At 43.2% G+C, this 18,727-nt stretch overlaps 1 protein-coding gene across 1 annotated transcript in view; it reads right to left on the reverse strand.

The window, feature by feature from the left end:
- Positions 1-18,727, reverse strand: part of LOC134339485 (weak toxin CM-9a-like) — a 44,598-nt gene that overhangs the window by 22,080 nt on the left and 3,791 nt on the right. The gene's annotated exons all lie outside the window — the stretch shown is intronic.

An 18,727-nucleotide genomic window follows, 5' to 3' on the forward strand; every position in this document is an offset into this window, starting at 1 on the left:
GGAATAAACAGTTGAGGTTTTGGGCTGAAACTTTATGCAAATATGGAGCATGCTCTGGGTGGAAAAGTTGCCCCTCGGGGTTCTATTAATTCTAAGCCCTCTCTTCTTGATTCCCTCATCTCTGTGCATCCAGCCTATCTGTACCCTTCTCGATTTTATACACCTCTGTAATATTGCCCTTCATCAAGTCTTAGATAATGCTCTGAGGTTGTCAAAGATACTGTGGAAATCTACGTGGGGTGATTGATAAGTTTGTGGCCTAAGGTAGAAGGAGTTAATTTTAGAAAACCTAGCACATTTATTTTTCCTACATTTACACACTTAGTCCGGTGGTCATAGAGCATACGGATCCCTTCTTTGCAGAAGTCAGTGCCTTGGATCTCCAGAAGTGGTCCACAGCGGGAGTGATTGATAAGTTCATGGCCTAAGGTAGAAGGATATGAGTTATTAACTTCAAACTTTCTGTATTTTCACTCAAATGTTGCACTGCACGTGCATGTAACAGGAGCGGTATAACTCATCTCCTTCTACCTTAGGCCACGAACTTATCAATTACCCCTTGTAATTCTTTTTTTCCAATGTTGAGCAATACCCATATTAACTCTGTATTTACTGATGCTGCATTTTCAGATTCAAGCACCATAACCTGCAAATATCTCAAAGGAACATGCAGTGCACTCCCTTGTGATCAAGATTATAATGAAGGCAAAAGACTGTGTGACGATGGGACCGATTGCTGTTACCCATAACTGTGCATGATCCCAGGATGGCTTTTTAGCCTGAGACTTCCCAAAATCCCATTGAGATATGACTTCAGCCATATGCAACTGTTCATTTGGCTGGGTTCCCACTCCCCTATCCGTGCCGCTGATTATTAATGGGTGAATTAAAATAAAAATAAATCTTCACTGACTGCTTGCCACGTTGTTTCTAGTTCTGCTTGTACTCACTATTTGTGTTCTTTCTAACGTGGGGAAAGTGAGATTAATAGACAGAATAACTTCCTCAGAAAAGTGGGGATTGTGGTAGGATGGTGAAACATCTACTTCCCTTTCTGTCTCTAATTACCAGTATTGCCTTCTCTGCTATGAGCTCCATCTCTGCTTTCTGTGCTTTGTCATGTCTCTTGCCATATCTGTCTACCAACATTTCCAATACATGATGCCCTTTTCAATCAAGTTCCATTTCTGCCTCTCTCCCTCTTTATCATTCTGCCCTGCTCTCCATCTCTGCGGATGTCCTAATCCTTGTTTATTATGGACTGTGTTCTCACTCTTTTGCTGTCCCTTGATCTCCTTTCTCCCTGCCTCTCTCTATCTCGCTACCTCTGATGTACACTCATTTGCCATTTTATTAGATGCACCTGTACACCTGCTCATTAATGCAAATATCTAATCAGTCAATCATGTGGCAGCAACTCAATGCATAAAAATGTGCAGACATTATTTTTCTGACCAAAATTCAGAATGGGGGAAGAAATGTGATCTAAGTGATTTTGACCATGGAATAATTGTTAGCGCCAGATGGGGTTGTTTTTTAGTACCTAAGAAATACAAGAGGTACTGCAGATGCTGGAAATTTAGACCAATGCACACAATGTGGTAGTGGAACTCAGGAGGTCAGGCAGCATCTATGGATGAGAATAAATAGTCGATGTTTAGAGCTGAGACTTTTCATTAGGTTCTGAGAAACAGCTGATCTCCTGGGATTTTCACACAATAATCACAGGAGTTTTACAGAGAATGGTATGAAAAACAAAACATAAAAAAACATCCAGTAAGTGGCAGTTCCGTGGGCAAAAATGCATTGTTAATGAGAAAGGGCAGAGGAGAAACCACCCGTTACAACAGTGGTGTGCAGAAGAGCATTTTGAACACATAACATATTCCGTCTTGAAGTGGATGGGTTACAGCAGAAGGCCTTGAGCATACACTTAGTGACCATTTTATTAGTTTCAGGAGGTACTTAATAATGTGACCACTGAGTTTATACTCTTACCTATATCGTAAGAGATAAACAAGAGTGACATTGCTAAAGGATTATTTATTTCCCGACGTAGTAGACCTTCCCATCCATACATCCGTTCTCCTCCATTGTCCCAAACTTTTCCCTATCTTGGTAATTACCTAGACCAGTTTAGCACTATCCCTGTAATATATCTCACTCCATGATGTTCCATGTTCTTAGAATTCATTGCAGTTCTTGAACCTTTACTGTTTTTGCAATCATACAATTCTGGTTGCCTTCAAGAATTCTTGGTTTACATCAATCTCCACCAGTGAGCATAGCGTCAACTGCCTCACTCTGAGGCTCCAGAACACCCTCCAAAAATCTCAGTGCTGTTCTTCCATAAAAGTGTATATGAAATTCCCTTTCACCCTACTCACCTGTCTAACATTTGTTATTGAGATCAAATTTTATGTTTTGTTTTCTATCCTCTGAAGCATCTTGTGTTAAAAGTGTGATACAGTGCAATTTGTTGCTGTTGTTAGAGGGGGATCCAGTCCAATTATCCGTGATTTCACAATTACAAATCATCCTTAATAAGCAGCCAAGGTCAGCAAAAATGCTCAAAATCTTGATGACCCAACCACTGAATCTATATGGATATGAACAGTGCAATCACTCCGATGGGGTTATACTAAAGACCCTCCAATAGCCACTAGCACATTCAAGAACAGATCAACTCAAATCAAGTTTAATTATCATTCAACTATGCAGCTGAACAAGATAGCATTCCTCTGGAGCCAAGGTACAAAACATATGCAACACATTCAAAATAGCGAGAAAAAATAGTCGCACAAGAAACACATATATGGTCCAAAATCCTGAGTGACATGTCCTGCAAATTGATGGTACAGTTTCCAGGAATCCAGCCTGTCATTCCACCAACTGAACACTGGAGGGCAGCAGCCCTACCGAGCAGGGACGCATGCTACACCACCTCCGATATTCCTCACTTGGACTGCAACAGAAGGAGAGGCTGGGGCTGAGATGTGCAGGCAGAATAGGGAAATGTCCAGAGCTTTGACCAGTGACCATCAGAAAGATCAGAAGCTTGAGAGGACGTAATTCACTCAGGTTCACTGATCGACTATTTAAAGCAGTGACTCGTGGCAGTTTTATGGAGCTTTGAGCAACGGTCAATCAATGTTTGAGATTGATTTGTAAGAACAAATTAAAGTAAGACAGGGGCAAATGGCGTGGTCGTCATTGCAACAGCCATAATCGGAGTGGACAGAATTAAAATGGAGATTTTTAAGCTTCAGCAAAGAGAGGCTTCAGTCAGAGAAAGCAAAAACAAAAAGCTGTAGATGGAAGTTTGACTCCCCTCTCCCCTTCTTTATATTTGCTCGGTTAGGACAGTAGGGATGCCGGACAGGATAGTGGGATGCTCCTCTTGCAGGATGTGGGAAGGCAGAAAGACGTCCAGTGTCCCTGACAACTACACTTGCGAGAAGTGCAACTCTGAACAATCCACGATAAGCAGTTGGAGCTGGAACTGGATGAACTCCAGATCATCTGGGAGGCTGAGGACGTGATAGATAGGACATATAGAGAGGTAGTTACACCCAAGGTGCAGGACACAGGAGACTTGGTGACAGTCAGGAAGGGGAAAGGGATTAAGGACATCCCCCTCAACAACAGGTATATTATTATTGATACTGTTGGGGGGGTTGAGCAAGCAGAGGAAAGTCATAGTGGTCAGGTCTCAGACAATGAATCTGGCCTGTGACTCAGAAGGCAAGGGGAATGAAGAGACGAGCTATGGTGATAGGGGATTCATTAGTTAAGGAAACTGAAAGGAGGTTCTGTGGGCGAGAATGAGATTCTTGGATGGTATGTTGCCTCCCAGGTGCCGGGGTCTGGGATATCTCAGATCAAGTTCTCAGCATTCTTAAGTGGGAGGGTGAGCAACCAGAGGTCATGGGCCAATGATATGGGTAGAATGAGTGATGAGTTTCTGCATGGGGAGTTCAGGGAGTTAGGTGCTAGGTTAAAGGGCAGGAACTCCAGGGTTCTGAGTTCTGGATTACTACCCATGCCACGTGCTAGAAATAGGTGTAAGGGGTTTAATCTTTTATGTTACTGCTAAGGCTAATAAAATGGCTTCTCTGTAATGTTAACTGCTGAGTTAACGGTAGCAGTTTGTTTGGGTTATAATTATTGATAATGGGAATTGTATTCATTTGCTAACCAATTAGGATAGATGTTATTCTTTCTTGTGTGTCTGTAAGCTATTGTTTCCGTGGGCTTTGGGCAGAAGGCATGATGGGGACAGAGAGAGGAGACATGATGCTGTAAGCTGGGTGAAGATCGGACCCAAGAGGGAGTCCAAGGCACAGGGCTTTTCTGGTGGAGAACCGAAGAGGAAGGACATGCTGGACGTGCTCTGGTTGACCACCATGGTTGGTCCCAGGCAGCGGGTCGAGGAGGCCAGAGGGATTGAATGGTGGAAAGAAGACTCCATTAATTGAGCTTCAACTGTTGTGCACAAAATGGTTGAACTTTGATAAATTTGGTGCCTTTTACTTTCCTTTTATATTGCATCACTATTAATTACATAGTTCCAGTAAGATTTATAAAGTGTAATCTGTAAATCGTATACTGTGTGCTGTCTGCTAATTGGCGGTGTGGGGTACATCACAGGGCATCTACACAAACTTGATTACCGAGTTTGGTGGGGCCGAAGGCTGCTCCCCCAAGATGAAAGCGAGCTGAGCGAGCCTGAGGCTTACCAGGGGTCTACATAGGAAACAGGAAGATTATACAGTTTAACATATGGCTAAGGAGTTGGTGAAGGAGGGAGGTCATAAGACTCTTGGATTATTTGGCTCTCTTCCAGGGAAGGAAGGACCTGTATAGAAGAGAAATATTGTACCTGAACTGGAAGGGGACTAATATCCTAGCAGGGAGATTTGTTAATGCTACACGGTGGGGTTCAAACTAGAGGTGCAGGGAATTGGGAACCAGAATGCCAGAACAGATAGTGGAGAGGTTGTGGAGATAGATGTTGGGCTTTCAAAAGGTTGAGCATGGTGTGACTAGTACCCTGAGCTGTGTATATTTCAATGCAAGAAGTATCATAAGATTGGTGGATGAGCTCAGGGCATGGACCAATACCTGGAATTAGGATTTTGTAGCTGTTAGTGAGACTTGATTCCGGAAGGGCTAGGACTGGCAGCTCAATATTCTGGGGTCTGGGATTGTTTTAGACATGACAGAGCAGGAGGGATAAAAAGAGGAGGGGTGGCGTTATAAGGGAAAATGTGATGGCTGAACTCCATCAGGACAGACTGAAGAACTTGTGTAGTGAGGAATTATGAGTGGAACTGAGAAAGAAGAAAGATATGACTACGTTAATGGGGCTATACTTCCGACCCACCAGACAGCAGAGTTTACATGAACAGATTTGGAGAGAGATCACAGAATGTTGCAAGACACATAAGGTTGGCATAGTAGGTGATTTTAACTTTCCACATATCGATTAGGATTCCTATTCTGTCAAAGGTTGATGGGATAGAGTTTGTCAAATGGGTTCAGGAAAGTTTCCTTAATCAGTACATAAAAGTCCCAATGACAGAGTGTGCGATACTAGATCTGGTATTAGGGCATGAGACAGGGCAGGTGACAAAAGCTTGTGTAGGGGAACTTGGTGACCACAATGCCATTAGTTTCAAAGTAAAAATGCAAAAAGATAAGTCTGATTTGTTGTTTGAGATTCTAAATTGGAGAAAGGCTGATTTTGATGGTATCAGAAATGATCTAGCAAGTGTGGATAGGGACAGACTGTTTTTTGACAAAGGAGTACTAGGAAAGTGGGAGGCCTTCAGAGGTGAAATTTTGAGGGTACAAAGCTTGCACGCATCTGTCAGAATAAAAAGTAAAGATAACAAGTGCTAAGAACCTTGGTTTTTCAGAGATATTGAACCCCTGGTTAAGAGATAAAAGGAGGTGTAGAGCAGGGGCAAATTGGGTGCTTATGGAGTATAAGAAATGCAAGAGAAAACTTGAGGAGGGCTAAAAGAAGGCATGATAAGAGCAAAAGTATTGCAAGGGACAAACTTGTTCCTCATGAAGATCAGAATGGTAATCCATCTGAGGAGCCAAAACAGATGACGGAGATCTTAAATCATTTTTTGCATCTGTCTTTAATCAGGAGATGGACAGAGAGCCTGTGGAAGTGAGACACTGTGGAATCAACTTCATGGACCCTGTACAGTTTACTGAGAAGGAGGTGTTTGCTGTATAACATATAACCATATAACAATTACATCACGGAAATAGGCCATTTTGGCCCTTCTAGTCCATGCTGAACTCTTACTCTCACCTAGTCCCACCGACCTGCACTCAGCCCATAACCCTCCATTCCTTTCCTGTCCATATAACTATCCAATCTAACTTTAAATGACAATATTGAACCTGCCTCAACCACTTCTGCTGAAAGCTCATTGCACTCTCTGAGTAAAGAAGTTCCCCCTTATGTTACCCCTAAGCTTTTGCCTTTAACTCTCAACTCATGTCCTCTTGTTTGAATCTCCCCCACTCTCAATGGAAAAAGTCTATCCATGTCAACTCTATCTATCCCCCTCATAATTTTAAATACCTCTAGAAAGTTCCCCCTCAACCTTCTATACTCTAAAGAATAAAGATGTAACTTGTTCAACCTTTCTCTGTAACTTAGGAGATGAAACCCAGGCAACATTCTAGTAAATCTCCTCTGTGCTCTCTCAATTTTATTGACATCTTTCCTATAATTCGGTGACTAGAATGGTACACAGTACTCCAAATTTGGCCTTACCAATGCCTGATAAAATTTCAACATTACATCCCAACTCCTATACTCAATGCTCTGATCAATAAAGGCCAGCATACGAAAAGCTTTCTTCACCACGCTATCCACATGAGATTCCACCTTCAGGGAACTATGCACCATTATCCCTAGATCCCACTGTTCTACTGCATTCTTCAATGCCCAACCATTTACCATGTATGTCCGATTTTGATTAGTCCTACCAGAATGTAGCACCTCACATTTATCAGCGTTAAACTCCATCTGCCATTTTTCAGCCCACTCTTCTAGGTGATCTAAATCTCTCTGCAAGCTTTGAAAACCTACTTCATTATCCACAACTCCACCTATCTTAGTATCATCTGCGTACTTCCTAATCCAATTTACCACCCCATCATCCAGATCATTAATATATATGATAAACAACATTGGACCCAGTACAGATCCCTGGGGCACACCACTACACACCATCCTCCAATCTGACACACAGTTATCCACCACTACTCTCTTGCATCTCCCATCCAGCCACTGCTGAATCCATTTTATTACTTTGATATTAATGCCTAACGATTTAACCTTCCTAACTAACCTTCCATGAGGAACCTTGTCAAAGGCCTTACTGAAGTCCATATAGACAACATCCACTGCTTTACCCTCGTCAACTTTCCTAGTAACCTCATCAAAAAATTCAATAAGATTTGTTAAACATGACCTTCCACGCACAAATCCATGTTGACTGTTCCTAATCAGACCCTGTCTATCCCGATAATTATATATACAATCTCTAAGAATACTTTCAATCAATTTACCCACCACTGACGTCAAACTCACAGGCCGATAATTGCTAAGTTTACTCTTAGAACCCTTTTTAAACAATGGAACCACATGAGCAATACGCCAATCTTCTGGCACCATCCCCATTTCTAATGACATTTGAAATATTTCTGTCAGAGCCCCTGCTATTTCCACACTAACTTCCCTCAAGGTCCTAGGGAATATCCTGTCCAGAACCGGAGACTTATCCACTTTTATATTCCTTAAAAGCACCAGTACTTCCTCTTCTTTAATCATCACACTTTCCATAACTACCTTTCTCGTTTCCTTTACCTTACACAATTCAATATCATTCTGCTTAGTGAATACCGAAGAAAATAAATTGTTCAAAATCTCCCCCATCTCTTTTGGCTCCACACATAGCCATTCACTAAGGTACCAATTTTATCCCTCACTATCCTTTTGCTATTACTATAACTGTAGAAACCCTTAGGATTTATTTTCACCGTACTTGCCAAAGCAGCCTCATATCTTCTTTTAGCTTTTCTAATTTCTTTCTTAAGATTCTTTTTACACTCGGACTGTGGTTGGGCATGGCAGGGAGAGTTTTCTTCCTTCTCCCGTCTGCATGAGATGTGGGACTTTCGAGGGACTTTGAACTTTTTTACTATGACCATGGCCTGTTCTTCATCAAGTGATGGTATTGTTGCACTTTTGTAACTATATGTTACAATTATGTGGTTTTGTTAGTTTTTCTGTCCTGGTCTGTCCTGTGTTTCTGTGATATCACACCAGAGGAATATTGTATCATTTCTTAATGTGTGCATTACTAAATGACAATGAAAGAGGACTGCGTGTCCTCATAATCTAATAATCTAATCAATCCATGCTCTAAGATCATCCACCTTTCTTACAATGCTCCTAGCATTAAAATAGATGCATTTAAGAAACTCTCCACCTCTTACTCTCTGTTTATCCCTAATGGAGCAAACAACTTTGTTATCTTTTTCTTCCTTGTCTCCTACATCTTTGGTCTGAATGCTCCTGATCTCTGTCCCCTGCCTATCCTCCCTCACACACTGTCTACTAGCTTTCTCTATTTCTGAACTAACCTCCTCTCTCCTAGTCTCTTCAATTTGATTCCCACCCCGCAACCATTCTAGTTTAAAGTCTCCTCAGTAGCCTTCGCAAATTCCTCGCCAGGATATTGGTCCCCCTTGGATTCAAGTGCAAACTATCCTTTTTGTACAGGTCACACCTGCACCAAAAGAGGTCCCAATGATCCAAAAACTTGAATCCCTGCCCCCTGCTCCAATCCCTCAGCCACGCATTTATCCTCCACCTCATTGCATTCCTACTCTCACTGTCGCGTGGCACAGGCAGTAATGCCGAGATTACTACCTTTGCGGTCCTTCTTCTCAACTCCCTTCCTAACTCCCTATATTCTCCTTTCAGGACCTCTTCCCTTTTCCTGCCTATGTCATTGGTACCTATATGTACCACAACCGCTGGCTCCTCACCGTCCCACTTCAGGATATCTTGGACGCGATCAGAAACGTCCCGGACCCTGGCACCAGGGAGGCAAACTACCATCCAGGTCTCCTGACTGCGTCCACAGAATTGCTTTTCTGACCCCCTAACTATTGAGTCCCCTATTACTACTGCCCTCCTCTTCCCTTCCCTACCCTTCTGAGCTACAGGGCCGGACTCTGTGCCAGAGCCACAGCCACTGTTCCTTCCCCCAGGTAAGCTGTCCCCCCCAACAGGAGTACTTATTGTCAAGGGGCACAGCCACTGGGGTACTCTCTAGTACTTGGCCCCTCCCCTTCCCCCTCTTAACCGTGACCCTCTTGTCTTTCTCCCGTGGCCCTGGTGTGACCACCTGCCTGTAACTCCTCTCTATCAACTCCTCACTCTCCCTGACCATGCGAAGGTCATCGAGCTGCAGCTCCAGTTCCCTAACGCGGTCTCTTAGGAGCTGCATCTCCGCGCACCTGGCGCAGATGTGGATGTCTGGGAGGCTGGGAGACTCCACGACCTCCCACATCCGACACCGAGAACAGCAATCTGCCCTCACACTCATACTTCCCCCTTTCCTCAAATAACAGGGGAAACTGAAAACCAAACCTACTTTGCCTCGCCCATTTCTGCCTAAGCCTGTTGAGCCAAAGCCCTTATGCCTTCACTCTGCTCCCAGCTCACTCCGCAGTCCGGAAATGACGCTGCCTGCTGTATAAGGCTGTGTTCCTTTTAATTCTTCTGCGCTTCACCGCCCGACGTCACACACCTGCGCAGTCCCACCTCTCTTAACTCAGATGAGAAAACGGAAAATTCAAAATGGCTTCTGCCGCACTCCCGCTCCGAATCTCAGACTTCCTTCTCCAAATTAAACCCATATCAGGATTTCTGACCTTTTAAATGTTCCGCGCTTCACTGCCCGACGTCACACGCCTGCGCAGTCCCGCCTCTCTTAACTCCGATGAAAAAACGGAAAATTTTTTCGTGGAAAATTTTTTTCTTGAGGCAGATCAGGTTAGATAAATCCCCAGGGCCTGACAAGGTGTTCCCTTGTGTCCTATAGGAGGCAAGTGCAGAAATTACCAGGGCCCTAGGAGAGATTCTTAAATCATGCTTAGTGAAAGGAAAGGTACCAGAGGATTGGAGGATAACCAATGTTGTTCCACTGTTTAAGAACGTCTCTAAACATAATCCAGGAAGCTATAGGTCAGCGAGTCTGACACCAGTTGTGGGAACGTTATTGCAAGATTGTCTCAAAGTTCAAAGTACATTTTATTATCAGAGTACATAGGTACAACCACGAAATTCTTTTTCATGTAGCCATACTCAGTAAATCTATAGAATAGTAGCTGTAAACAGGATCAATCAAAGACCAAGACAACATACTGTGCAAATATAAATAAATAGCAATTGATATCGTATGTGTTAACTAGGGGGCCGTGCACAATCCTGATTTGATGGAGACAGCCGTGAGAAGCACAGAGGAACACCTGGAGAAACTTCTGAAATGCCTGTTTCGCTGCCGCTGCTACTGTGCGATCGAGAATCTCCGGAGATGAAGGCCCCAAATCCTCGGCTTTGCCTATTGCCTGTTGCCAGGGCCGGGGTCGAAGCGCTCGGCAGAGATGGTGCTCGGTGCTCGGTGTCGGAGAGCTGGTCGGAGGCTTGGAGTTTTCGGACGGTCTCGGAGTCGGACTGTGGTCGGAATCTTCCAGTAAGCTGCATCGGCGAGTTGACGGCGCTGGAGGTTCACTGTCTGTGTGAGATGATGGGACTTTCGAACGACTTCGAGACCTTTACCGTGCCACGGTCTGTTCTTATCAAATTACGGTATTGCTTTGCACTGTTGTAACTATATGTTATAATTATGTGGTTTTTGTTAGTTTTTAAGTCAGTTTGTTATGTGTTTCCGTGATATCATTTTGGAAAAACATTGTATCATTTCTTAATGCATGCATTACCAAATGACAATAAAACAGGACTGCGTGTCCTCATAATCTAATCTAAAAATAATGAGAGCATGAAATGAAAAGATACAGCTTCCTCAAAGTGAAGGATTATGAGTGAGTGTAATCATCCCCTTTTGTTCGAAGGTCTGGTGGTTGAAGGATAGTGGCTATCCTTGAACCTGATGGTGCATGTCCTGAGGCACTTGTGCCTTCCACCTGATGGGGGCAGTGAGAAAGGGGCATGGCCTGGGTGGTGATGATCTTTGAAAATGGATGCTGCTTTCTTGCAACTGGTTACATTAGTATTTGGATAGATAATGGACTGATTAACAATAGTCAGCATGGATTTGTGTGTGGTAGGTCATGTCTAACCAATCTTACAGAACTTTTTGAGAAAGTTACCAGGAAAGTGGGTGAAGGCAAAGCAGTTGATGTTGTCTACATGGATTTTGGCAAGGTATTTGAAAAGGCCCTACATGGGAGGTTGTTCAAGAAGGTTCAGTTGCTCAGCATTCAAGATGAGATGGTATATTGGATTAGACATCAGTTTTGTGGGGGAAGCCAGAGGGTGGTAGTAGATGGTTGCCTTTTTGACTGGAGCCCTGTGCTGCAGGGATTGGTGCTGAGTCCATTGCTGTTTGTCATCTATATGAACAATCAGGATGATATTGATGATATAGATCAGCAAATTTGCAGATGACACCAAGATTGGAGGTGTAATGGACAGTGAGGAAGGCTACTATGACTTGCAGCAGGATCTGCACCAGCTGGAAAAATGGGGTGAGAAATGGCAGGTGGAATTTAATGCAGACAAGTGCAAGGTGCTGCACTTTGGTAGGGCCAACCAGGGTCAGTCTTACGGAGTGAACGATATAACACTGAGGAGGTGGTAGAACAAAGAGATCTTGAAATATAGGCCTATAATTCATTGAAAGTGGCATCACAGGTAGATAGGGTCATAAAGAAAACTTTTGGCACATTGGCCTTCATAAGTGAACAAATTGAGTACAGGAGATGGGCTGTTATGTTGAAGTTGTTTAAGATGTTGTTGAGACCTGATTTGGAGTATTGTGTGCAGTTTTGATCACCTACCTACAGGAAACATGTAAATAAAGTCAAAAACATACTGAGGAAATTTACAAGGATGTTGCTGGGTCTGGAGGACCTGAGTTATAAGGAAAGATTGAATAGGTTAGGACTTTATTCCTTAGAACATAGAAGATAGAAGAAGATTTGATAGAAGTAAACAAAATTATGAGGGGTATAGATAGGATAAATGCAAGCAGGGTCTTTCCACTGAGGTTGAGTGGGATAACAACCAGATATCATGGGTTAAGGGTGAAAGTTGAAAAGTTTAAGGGGGACAAAAAGTGAAACTTTTTCATTCAGAGGGATGTGAGATTGTGGAATGTGCTGCCAGCGAGCTTGATTTCAATGTTTCTTTTCTTTTTTAATCTTTTTATCGATGTTCATGTTCAAAAACATAGTAACAATAGCAATACAAAGAGGTTGACATTACATTATTGATAGTAGACACATAGATAATACAAGTGTACTAGACCTCCCAAACTCTCAATATAGTTAATCATGATAAAAAGAAAAATAAAAAAAATCACAAAAAAGAAAAACTCCCAAAGTAATAAAAAAAACCAACAAAAAAAGACTAAACGAACTGAACCAAAAACTGATCTAAACAAAACAAAACAAGGCTGGGCTAATATTTTACATTGAATACAATCATTAATGTCGTCAACTCCACTCCTCTATCCATATGTTCTAGGTTAATAAAAAGGATTTGGAAAAGGTCAAGCTACATGATTTCAATGTTTAAGAGAAGATTAGATAGGTACATGGATAGTAGGTGTATGACAGGCTATGGTCCCAGTGCAAGTTGATGGGAGTAGGCCGTTTAAAAGGCTTTGGTATGGACTTGATGTGCCAAAGGGCCTGTTTCTGTGCTGTACTTCTCCTTGTCTCTATGTTCAGATGGGCAGGTTTGTTAAGTGCATTCAGGAGAATTTCTGAAATCATTATGCAGGTAGCTCAACAAGGGTAGGGGCCATACTGGACCTGGTGTTGATTAATAAGCCTAGCAAGGTGACTCTCCTGTTAGAGAAAGTGACCACAACTCCTTAAGTCTTAAGACAGCTTTAGATAAGAATAGATATGAAACTTCTGGGTGAATATTAAATTGGAGCAGACTGAGTTACAAGAGAATGAAGCAGGAACTAGGAAAGTTAATTGGGAACAGCTTTTTTTGAGCAAGTCCTCATGATGTTTGTTACATCCGGTCAAGATGGCACCTGCTTACTACACTTATTTGGTCAACTTCTCGTCGATAGATCATGAAACCATATAATTCATTTCTTTTATGTCTTTTACATTTGTTTTTCGTCTTGGATGTGATTTACTGTTTGGAAATCTTTTTCATGCTCCAGAGCTCTGCAGTCTCTGAGGGGTTTCCAGGAGACAGAGGCAGTGTGCGGGAACTTCGTGGCAGGCAGGCTGAAAGCCGATGTTTGATTCCACCTCACAGATTAAACCTTCCATTGTTCCCCAATTAAAATGACAAGGCAAATGCACAAGCTTGGAGATCGTCTGGGTGCTTCAGTGCTCTGCAATCTCTAAGAGAATTCCAGGAGAAACACACAGTGTGCGTGAAGGCTGAGGGATGGGGTGCAAGCCGTTGTTTGACTCCATTTTGCCGATTAAAGCTTCGATTGTTTGCCAATTAAAGTGACAAGGGAGTTGGAGGCAAGTGTGGAGGATGAGTGCCGGCTGCCTGTCTTTTTGATAGCTCTGCTACAGAAAAGTTTGCCACTGGGCCTAGTGAATGTTGCCTAGGTTCTCTGCGTTTTAGATGTGGACTTGGACTATAGACATTTTTTTTAGTCTTACTGTTACTTCATATTCTGTAGTTTTTGCAAACTTTGTTATTTTTTTGTGCCGGAGGAGGAATTTGTGGGTTGATGTGCCTGTTCCATTTTAATTTATTTTTTTGTGTGGGAAGGGGGGATTTTGGGGTTGACGATTGTGCTGACTTTCTTTACTTACTTGGTTTTTCTGGCTACCTGGAGAAGAAGGATTTCAAGTTGTATACTTTGATAATAATGAACCTTTTGAACCTTGGAAGATACTTAAAGACTTACTCCACAGCATACATGACAGATATTCCAGTAAGAAGTAAGGATGACACTGGCAAGGTAAGGCAACCTTGGATGTCAAGAGAGGTGGTGAATATTATCAAGAAGGAAAACAAAAAGTACGTAAGGCTCATGAAGCTAAAATCAAACAGCATTATTCAGCGTTATGAAGAAGCTGGAAATTAAATCAAGAAGGGTACAAGGTCATGAAAAGTCTTGGTAAACAGGATTACTGAGTATCCCAATGCATTCTATACATACATCAAGAGCAAGAGAATAACCAGGAAGCGGGTGGATTACTCAAGTCTAAGGGAGAACATATTCTTGGAGATGAAGAATGTGGGTGAGGTTTTAAATGAGTGCTTTGCAATTGTGTTTACCAAAGAGAAAAGTGAGAAGGATTCAGAGGTCGCTATGTAGCATATTAATTTACTATGAATATTGTGATAAGGAAGGAAGTCGCATCAGGACTCCTATTCAACATTAAGGTGGATAAATCAACAGGGCCTGATGTGATATACCCTAGGCAGTTTAGAGAGACATGGGATAAGATTGCTGGGAGCTTGACTAATACATCTGTGTCCTCTCTAGCTATAAGTGGAGCCCAGAGGACAAATAAGTAGTTAATGTTTTTTTTAATCAAGAAGGGAGATAAGTATAATCCTGAAAGCAACATATAGGTGAGCGTTATGTCAGTGGTAGAAAAGTTAATGGAGAAAATTCCTCGGAAGAGGATTAATGAGCAATTAGAAAACAATGACCTAATTAATGACGGGCATCATGCCTTTGCGCAGAGCAGGCCCTTACTAACCTTTTACTAACTTGATATTTTTTGAGGTAGTGATGAAGGTGATTGATAAAGATAGACCTGTAGATAATGACTACATTGATATTCTTAAGGCAATTGACAAGGTCAGAAGATTAAGATGCATAGGATCCATGCTTGAAGTCTTGGATTTGTTGTGTTCTGCAGGGATCCTCCCTGGGACCCACACTAGGAAATCACAAAGAGCAGAAAATATCCTTGCAGGATGCCAGTAGTTGTGCACCTACGGGCAGAATGCATGCTATCTACACTCTGCCTTCTATGGGAAGCCAAATCTGAATCCACAGATATGAGAAAATCTGCAAAGCCAGGTTTCCCTGGATCCCATCCCTTGTGATTTTCTGGATGAGCCTAGCATCGGGAACTTGGTCAAACATCTTACTAAAATCCATCTACACCACAACTACCACTCTACCTTCACCAATTTGATTTACCTCTTCCTCAAAAATGTCATCCAGGATCATGAAGCATGTCATATCCCTTAAAAGTCCATTCTGATGATCCTTAATAAGACCATAAACCACAAGATCACAAGACCTTAAGACCATAAGACCATAATACTATGAGACCACAAGACCACAATACTCTAAGTCCATAAGTCCACAAGACCACAAGTCCATAAGTCCATAAGACCACAAGACCATAAGACCATAAGACCATAAAAGACCATAATGCAGAGCAGCAGAACTAGGCCACTTGGACTATCAAGTCTGCTCCATTTCATCATGGCTAATAAATTTTTCCTTTTGGCCCCAATCTCCTGCCTTCTTCCTGTATCCTTTCATGCACTGCCCACCAAAAACCCATGGACCTCTAACTTAAATATACATGAAAATTTGGACTCCACAGCCTCCTACAGCAACGAATTCAACACTCTCTGGCTAAAGAAATCCTTCCTAATCTCCATTCTAAAAGGATGCTCTTCTATCCTGAGGTTGTGTCCTTTGATCCTAGCCACTCCCACCATGGGAAACATATTCTCTGCATCCACTCCGTCAAGGCCCTTCAATAGTTGATAGGGTGGAAATGGTGTGTTGGTGTGTTTAGTAGTTGGAGGGATTAAGTTCTAAACCATGAGATAATGTTGCAGCTCTATAAAACTCTGGTTAGACCACACTTGGAGCATTAGGGTTAGTTCAGGTCACCTCATTATAAGAAGGATGTGAAGGTGCAGAACAGATTTACTAGGATCTGCTTGGATTAAAGGATATCCTATGATGAAAGGTTGAAGGAGCTGGTGCTTTTCTCATTGGAGCAAAAAGGGGTGAGAAAGACAACTTGATAGAAGTATATAAGATTGTAAGAGGCTTGTATAAAAAGGACAGGCAACACCTTTCTCTCAGGAATGCAATGGCTAATACCAGAGGAAATCCTTTTAGGGTGAGTGGAGGAAAGTTCAGGAGATAGGTCAGAGGAGATTTTTTTTTTTGCAGAGAGGATGCAATCACCCCAGGACGGGTGATTGAGACAGCCACATTAAGAATGTTTAAATGATTCTTTGATAGGCACATGGATGAAAGAAAAATGGAGGATGTGTAGAAGCAAAGGTACAATGGATTATGGAGAAGGTCAGCACAATATCATAGTTTGAGGAGTTCGTACTGTGCTATGTTTTGATATATAGTATCAAAGCATGTCAAGCAAAGAAATTGTGGCTTTAGTATTCCTATGGTGCTTTAGAACCAGCATTCTATTATCGTACACACATCAAAGTTGCTGGTGAATGCAGCAGGCCAGGCAGCATCTGTAGGAAGAGGTGCAGTCGACATTTCAGGCCGAGACCCTTCGTCAGGACTAACTGAAGGAAGAGTGAGTAAGAGATTTGAAAGTTGGAGGGGGAGGGGGAGATCCAAAATGATAGGAGAAGACAGGAGGGGGAGGGATGGAGCCAAGAGCTGGACAGGTGATAGGCAAAAGGGATACGAGAAGATCATGGGACAGGAGGTCAGGGAAGAAAGACAAGGGGGGGGGGGACCCAGAGGATGGGCAAGGGGTATAGTCAGAGGGACAGAGGGAGAAAAAGGAGAGTGAGAAAAAGAATGTGTGTATAAAAATAAGTAACCAATGGGGTACGAGGGGGAGGTGGGGCATTAGCGGAAGTTAGAGAAGTCGATGTTCATGCCATCAGGTTGGAGGCTACCCAGACAGAATATAAGGTGTTGTTCCTCCAACCTGAGTGTGGCTTCATCTTTACAGTAGAGGAGGCCGTGGATAGACATGTCAGAATGGGAATGGGATGTGGAATTAAAATGTGTGGCCACTGGGAGATCCTGCTTTCTCTGGCGGACAGAGCGTAGGTGTTCAGCAAAGCGGTCTCCCAGTCTGCGTCGGGTCTAGCCAATATATAAAAGGCCACATCGGGAGCACCGGACGCAGTATATCACCCCAGCCGACTCACAGGTGAAGTGTTGCCTCACCTGGAAGGACTGTTTGGGGCCCTGAATGGTGGTAAGGGAGGAAATGTAAGGGCATGTGTAGCACTTGTTCCGCTTACACGGATAAGTGCCAGGAGGGAGCTCAGTGGGGAGGGATGGGGGGACGAATGGACAAGGGAGTTGCGTAGTGAGCGATCCCTGCGGAATGCAGGGGGGGGGGGAGAGGGAAAGATGTGCTTAGTGGTGGGATCCCGTTGGAGGTGGCGGAAGTTATGGAGAATAATATGTTGGACCCGAACGCTGGTGGGGTGGTAGGTGAGGACCAGGGGAATCCTATTCCTAGTGGGGTGGCGGGAGGATGGAGTGAGAGCAGATGTACGTGAAATGGGGGAGATGCGTTTAAGAGCAGAGTTGATAGTGGAGGAAGGGAAGCCCCTTTCTTTAAAAAAGGAAGACATCTCCCTCGTCCTAGAATGAAAAGCCTCATCCTGAGAGCAGATGCGGCGGAGATGGAGGAATTGCGAGAAGGGGATGGCGTTTTTGCAAGAGACAGGGTGAGAAGAGGAATAGTCCAGATAGCTGTGAGAGCCAGTAGGCTTATAGTAGACATCAGTGGATAAGCTGTCTCCAGAGACAGAGACAGAAAGATCTAGAAAGGGGAGGGAGGTGTCGGAAATGGACCAGGTAAACTTGAGGGCAGGGTGAAAGTTGGAGGCAAAGTTAATAAAGTCAACGAGCTCTGCATGCGTGCAGGAAGCAGCGCCAATGAAGTCGTCGATGTAGCGAAGGAAAAGTGGGGGACAGATACCAGAATAGGCACGGAATATAGATTGTTCCACAAAGCCAACAAAAAGGCAGGCATAGCTGGGACCCATACGGGTGCCCATAGCTACACCTTTAGTTTGGAGGAAGTGGGAGGAGCCAAAGGAGAAATTATTAAGAGTAAGGACTAATTCCGCTAGACGGAGCAGAGTGGTGGTAGAGGGGAACTGATTAGGTCTGGAGTTTGGAGTTTGGATTGAGTTGGAGTTTGGTGCAGGATAGTCTATGTGTCCTCTTCTTAGCTCATCACCTCTTACTGGGGCATAGTCTACTGACAGCAGCTCACCAGAGTCCTCTGTCCTAGGCTGAAGATTGATCATCCCTATGGCTTCTGTTTTCACAAGGTGACTTCATAAGTCTTCTGGGTGAAGATCCTTCCTCTTTGGAGCTTTTGTTGGTGTTTCTATGGCACTGGGATTTATGGAATGGGGTGGCTAGCACCATACTCATACCCCCTCCATGGCAGAGCAGTAGTCAATGTGTAGCATGATGTTGAAAATGTTAGTTTGAGTGAGATACAAAACAAG

The sequence above is a fragment of the Mobula hypostoma genome, chromosome 29 (genome assembly GCF_963921235.1).
Source record: "Mobula hypostoma chromosome 29, sMobHyp1.1, whole genome shotgun sequence".
Lineage (NCBI taxonomy): Eukaryota > Metazoa > Chordata > Chondrichthyes > Myliobatiformes > Myliobatidae > Mobula > Mobula hypostoma.